We start from the raw sequence: 6,307 nt of genomic DNA on the forward strand, positions 1-6,307 counted from the left end.
ATGAGGGAGGGCATCATCTCCTCTTCAAGAGCCCTTAGCAGAGACGGTGAGACGGGACCCTGTCATCGACGGCCTGGAGATACCGGGAGGCGCGGGGGAAACCCTGAAGATCTCCCAGTACGCCGACGACACAACGCTGTTCCTGAGGTCGGACAGGGGGTTGAGGAGGGCCCTGCAGGTCATGGAGCAATACTTCAGAGCCTCGGGGTCGAAACTCAACCGCCGAAAGAGAAAACTGAAGTTCTTCGGGCCCTGGAAGCACAGGACGACAGCGCCGGAGGGTCTCAAGCTCTGCACGGAGCCCCTCAAAATACTGGGGGTTTCCTTCCAGAGCCAGGACAACGAGACCAACAACTGGACCAAGAGGATCGCCAAGGTGAATGCGAAGCTGGGTCTGTGGAAAACGCGGTCGCTGTCCTACACAGGGAAAGTGATGGTGTTGAAAGCAGACATCCTGCCGGCTTTGGTTTACCTGGCGGTGGTGTACCCGCTGCCGGCCAGACGAGCGCTGCAAGGGATTATCTTCGGCCTCGTCTGGGGCGGCAAGTACGAGTACATCACTCGAAAACCGGATGTGTCAGCCGGTCGAGGAAGGGGTTCGAGATGTCCCACATTTCCCCCTGAAACTCGACTGCATCTTCTACTGCAACCTCTGTCGGGCGCTGCAGGAGCCCATTGGCCACAAGTACCAGTACTTTGTCAGGCTGTGGCTCTCCGTCCCGATGAGGCACTTGGTCCAGTGGTCAAACACTGGGCCCAAGGCAGAGAGGTGACCGAAGTTCTACACCCACGCTGTCAAGTGGAGCAGGAGGTACGAGGCCACAAGACAGCCAGAGCTCTGCACCAACCACAGAGCCCTGTACAAAGAGGTGAGGGGGCATTTGGTCGCTGACGAAAGGCTGCAGGTTCCCAGACAAGTCTGGGAAAGGACACAGCCCAAAGAACTTGACAACCAACTGAAGGACCTCAACTGGATGGCTGTGCACAAGAGACTGGCTACCAGAGAGGTCCTCTACAGACACTCGCTAACCAGGAATCCGCATTGCCCCCGGGACACGTGTTTTGTCGAGGAGACTCAGGAGCACGTGTTCTGGAGCTGCCTCTTCGCCAAGGTGGTGTGGGGCAGAATGGACAACATTATGCAACTCCTGGGAACGGATGCAGTGCTCAGTTACCAGTACATTCTGCTGGGGGCTGGCACCCACCAGACTGGACAAGGGGACACAGGACCTGTGGGGGCTGCTGCTGTCCCTCACAAAACAAGGACTGTGGAAGGCGAGGAACACTCTCATCCGGCACAACATAAAGTGGGGGGCGAGGGAGCTGGAAGAGAGGATCCTGGCGGACCTCAGGAGGAGGACGAAGCACCACGTCGCCAAATGGGGTTTCCCCACGGCGAGGGAGCGCTGGAAAGGACTTTGGGATATACAGGGATTAAAGGACGATAGCGAGTGGTAGGTTTGGAGGGACTCTCTTAATTGCGCAAATCCGCCCCCACTTGCAAAGATTGATAACGGACAATCAATCTCCGTTCCGCCGTTGTTTTTTATTACATGGAGTGTTAATATGTGTGAGATGTTCCTTTTGAGATGTTTTTTTTTTTGTGGAATAAAGTATATTTTGTAGAACAAAAAAATCTTATGACAAGGTTTACAAGTTATCTGTTGAACTACATTCTTATAGGTGTGGTCACAGTCCAGGTCATTTGTTTACGTTTTTGTTTCTGGAGCAACTGTTAGATGAAATGTGCTAATATGTAACCTAACTCCAGTGTGAATAACTAGAAGAGGGGAGCAGCTCCATTCCAGACCAAGGGAGCTTTGAGATTGGCTGGGCCAGATCTCTCATTTGCATATCTGATTTGGAAATATAACACTACACCCCCTTCTTGCATGGATTTAACTTGCACCCAAGAGTCCCATACTGTGTATTGCTACTTATTTTTTTTATGATAAGTGGTGATTAGCAGTTGACAGGTTTTATTTGTTGAATTATAAATGGTTTTGTATTATCACCCTGAATGGCCTGTACTCAAGGTTTGGTAGGGTATGTGTTTTCATTTCATTTACCAAATTGAATTTTTGCTCTTTTAGTATTTGTCTAGAAGGCTTTCTGAAGTCAGGAAGCCCATTTATTTGGTGAAAAAAGATTCTGTATTAATATTAATATTTCTCATACAACATAAATAGGGTCTTTTAGGAATAAAAAGATCTTGCACTTGGAAATCTTAATAAAGCTGTGTGCTTCCATACACTCGAGCAGTTTTGATTCCTAATATTTGACCTTAGGTGTGGGAACGGGTCTTTTTTGCCATTTGATTTCCAATTGATCAGCACAGTATAGAAAATAGACCCATAAAGCAACCTCAGCAGTGACAAATGTGCAAAAAGTGATCACTTGTTTTCGCCCGCTTTCAAACTGAAACCCTTTGGTGTGTTAAGAGACAAACAGACAAACGTGGCAAAGCAACCTGATAAGACCAGGTCCTAGAAGTCACTACTCAGTCAGTTACTACTGCCGAAATGCAAGCCCTTCCTCCAGCCTGAAGAAGTTGATCCTACATTACTCATGAAGAAGATGTATCTACCAAACCTCAGAGAGCTGAGCTGGATCACTCCAGTGGAGGGGGAGAGACAGAGAGGCACCAGGCTGCAGGCTGTGGACTTCTGAGTGAGCTGAAAAGGGACAGGTAGAAACATGTTGAATATTTAGTTTTACAACAATACCTTGAGTTTGGACTGCGATCAGCTTCATTTTGTATTTCAGCTGTGAAAATGCAATTTCAAAAATGCACGCCCCAGTCATGTTAGGTTCAAGTTACAGTTGCATCACAACTCAATACATTTGCAATTCACTTCAAATGTTGTTTTTGTTTGATCCAGTCTGTCCTCACCTAAAGGAGATATCGACTCAGTCTTTGGAATTTGTATATATATATATTTCAGTGATCCCTCAGCCATTCCTTCTGTTTTGTAATTCAATTTCTCTTTTAAAATTCCTTCCCCACTTCTAGGACCTGCAGTTGCTGAACTCCACAATGGCTTCTATTGGAAAGTCTGTGACTGAGACCAAGTAAGTGTTCACTTTTTTATGAAACCATTATTTATTTTGGAGCAATGAGCAATTCTTATATAAATACAATAAAATCATTATGCTCAAACTATGAGAGAGAAAATTAAGGATAATTTAAGAAATCAGTCTTAGCTTGTTTCTATACACAGATGGTATTATTTATTTTCAAAAGAAACCCACGAGGATTCCCCTGGTGTGCAAGATGTGCCTGAATACTTTTGATCAGCTTCCTGCTCACTTGAAGAGGGCGTGTATGAAGCACGCCACGGCAGAAGAGATCAGGATGGCCTCTCAACAGGCGAGGAAGGACATGATAAATCACCTGAAGAACATCGTGGATTACAACAGAATAGAGATCGTGTCTGGCGAGGCAAACAGGGCAGTGGTTGTAAGACTGCTGGAGTCCTTGGCATTAGGGACTAAATATACTAAACGTATGATGCTAAAATGTTATTTTCACATATATTAATGTAATAAATGATTGCTTATGCTTTATGCACTACTTCACTGCTTCACTGCTCTATGCTGTCTGGAAATAAATCCTCAGACTGCTTACTGCCCTGGGCATGTACCAATAAATCCGAATGCACATCTGAATCCCAAACAGAATCTCTAGTAAAATATGATCATTTGTGAAACAGGCAAATGACTGTCTCAGGGGCCCATTCCTCATTCTCAAGACACATGTATGTAGTACGTACACCATGCATTGAGCAATAGGGACTGAAGACACCACAGGTAAGGTTAGAAGTCATTCTGAGGTGCCACATGTGAGGGATACAGCTAGGCATCTGAAATGCAGGGTTTGAGAGCCCTTTCAGGAGCACTGCATCCTTTGAGACAGACCCGTGCGTGTTAAACAAATGATCATTTCTTTCAGCATTAGGGACTAAATATACTAAACGTATGATGCTAAAATGTTATTTTCACATATATTAATGTAATAAATCATTGCTTATGCTTTAACAACAAATCTAATTAAAATAAAAGCTTAAGTTTTGTATTTATCTTGTACCATAGAACATGATTTTCTTTGTATTTCATGCCCACAAAGTGTCCAAATGTTCTATGATCATTTCTTTCAGCATTAGGGACTAAATATACTAAACATATGATGCTAAAATCCTGAAAAAAGGATGTGCTCCATCTCGTCAGTAGATTGGATTCCAAAACTGATTTGGGTCAATATACATTACCTTTGAAGATAAGGTACAGTCTACTGTAGGGAACCATCAACATAGAAAGCATTGGCCTTCCCTGGGGGGCAGGTAGGTGCAAAAGATAAACCTTTTTCCTATCTTTATCCTAAGATAAGTGGCCAAGCTCATCATGTTGCCATAGTAGACAAAGTTCTATAAAATGTTAAATAACTTTTAAAAAAAGCATTTTGGTCTTTCAGTACTGTACAAGGTTAATTAAACTGTCCCTGGTAATGCAAAGTAATTAGAAGCATCCCAGAAACTTTATCTCTAGAAACATTAGCTGTTTTATATCATGTAATTTAGTGTGATGTTGTCAGAATTCAAGGACATTATCACACACAGAAATTGGTTCAGTTAAATCTAAAAAACACAGCTAAACATGGGTTTAAATGTAAAATAGAAGTCTTACCTCTTGTCAAAAGATTTAATTCAAGAAGTGAACCTCAGATCCTTTTTTAAAAAAAGTAAGTTCAAATGAAAATGATTGTTAAAAACTGGGCTTTCAATAAATGACAAATTTAATCTAATACTGCTCTGATCATGGTAGCAGGAAGGTGTGAAAATTACTCTGTACCTAGGAGTATTTTGATCCCGAGTTCTGAATCCCAAACAGAATCTCTAGTAAAATAGGAGGCACTGGACTATAAATACCCATCCATGTTATAACACACTCACCAAGGGTTTTTTAGTTTAACTCTGAGCTTTGAGAGATTTAATACCTATGGTACCCATATTCATCCTTTATTTAAGGGAAGTACACATCCTAGACACACAGGAAACCCTCTTGCCCCAAGGGAAGACCGGTACTTTGGATGGTAATGATTGAACCTGGCTTACAACAGACATCTTTTGAAATGGTAATTCTTTCAGGTGGCTTGGCAAACTTCCTGCCCCAGCTAAGACAGGTACTTTGGATGTTAATGCTTGAGACTAGACATCTTTGGAAATGGTAATTCTTTCCGAGGGCTTGGGAAACTCTATTTCTTTGAATGCACCTGCACTGTTGAATATACTTTAAACCCATGCTTAGCCATGTTTTTAAAATTAAATTATAACGATTTCTGTGTTTGATAATGGTAGCAAAGGCTTACTGGATACGAGTGTCAAGTGTCGACACGAGTGTGAGCAGCGTCGATTCGAGTGTGAACAGTGTCAACACGAGTCCTGTTGTTCAGTACAGTGTCAATACGAGTGTGAACAGTGAGTCCTGTTGGTCAGTACAGTGTCAATACGAGTGTGAACAGTGTCGACACGAGTGTGAACAGTGAGTCCCGTTGATCAAAAAAGTATCAATATAAGTGTGAACAGTGAGTCCTGTTGTTCAGTATAGTGTCAATACGAGTGTGAACAATGAGTCCTGTTGGTCAGTACAGTGTCAATACGAGTGTGATAAGTGTCGACATGAGTGTGAACACTGAGTCCTGTTGATCAAAAAAGTATTAATAGAAGTGTGAACGGTGAGTCCTGTTGTTCAGTATAGTGTCAATACGAGTGTGAACAGCGAGTCCTGTTGTTCAGTACAGTGTCAATATGAGTGTGAACAGTGAGTCCTGTTGTTCAGTACAGTGTCAATACGAGTGTGAACAGTGAGTCCGGTTCTGTACAGTGTCAATACGAGTGTGAACAGTGAGTCCGGTTCTGTACAGTGTTAACTCATTGAATTCCCTCTTGCTCTGCACAGTGTTACAGGTGAGAACACGTGTTTTATTCTTTGCAGAATTAACACAGACAGATACTGCTGTTAAATACTCCACAGTCAACAAACCCCGAGCCGCACAAAGTGAGGATCTTTTACTTCTATCTATTAAACTAGCAGAAATAAAACATCATGATAACTTCTTGCTGCTCTGTCCAGTTTAAACACAAGTGTGAACATTTGTAATAATAGTGAGTCCTGCTGTTGTGTACAGCGTGAATACAAGCGTGAACAGTGAGTCCTGTCGTCTGAACAGTGTCAATACGTGTGTGAACAGTGAGTCCTGTTGTTCAGTACAGTGTCAATACGCGTGTGAACAGTGAGTCCTGTTGTCTGT

General features: G+C 43.0%; 1 non-coding gene across 1 annotated transcript; it reads left to right on the plus strand.

Moving 5' to 3' along the window:
• The first annotated feature begins 2,075 nt into the window (after positions 1-2,075).
• Positions 2,076-2,131, plus strand: LOC138243807 (U7 small nuclear RNA). The gene has a single exon (XR_011192425.1). It is a non-coding gene; the product is annotated as a U7 small nuclear RNA (small nuclear RNA).
• The last annotated feature ends 4,176 nt before the right edge of the window (positions 2,132-6,307 follow it).

This window comes from Lepisosteus oculatus, chromosome 14 (assembly GCF_040954835.1).
Source record: "Lepisosteus oculatus isolate fLepOcu1 chromosome 14, fLepOcu1.hap2, whole genome shotgun sequence".
NCBI classification, from domain to species: Eukaryota; Metazoa; Chordata; class Actinopteri; order Semionotiformes; family Lepisosteidae; genus Lepisosteus; species Lepisosteus oculatus.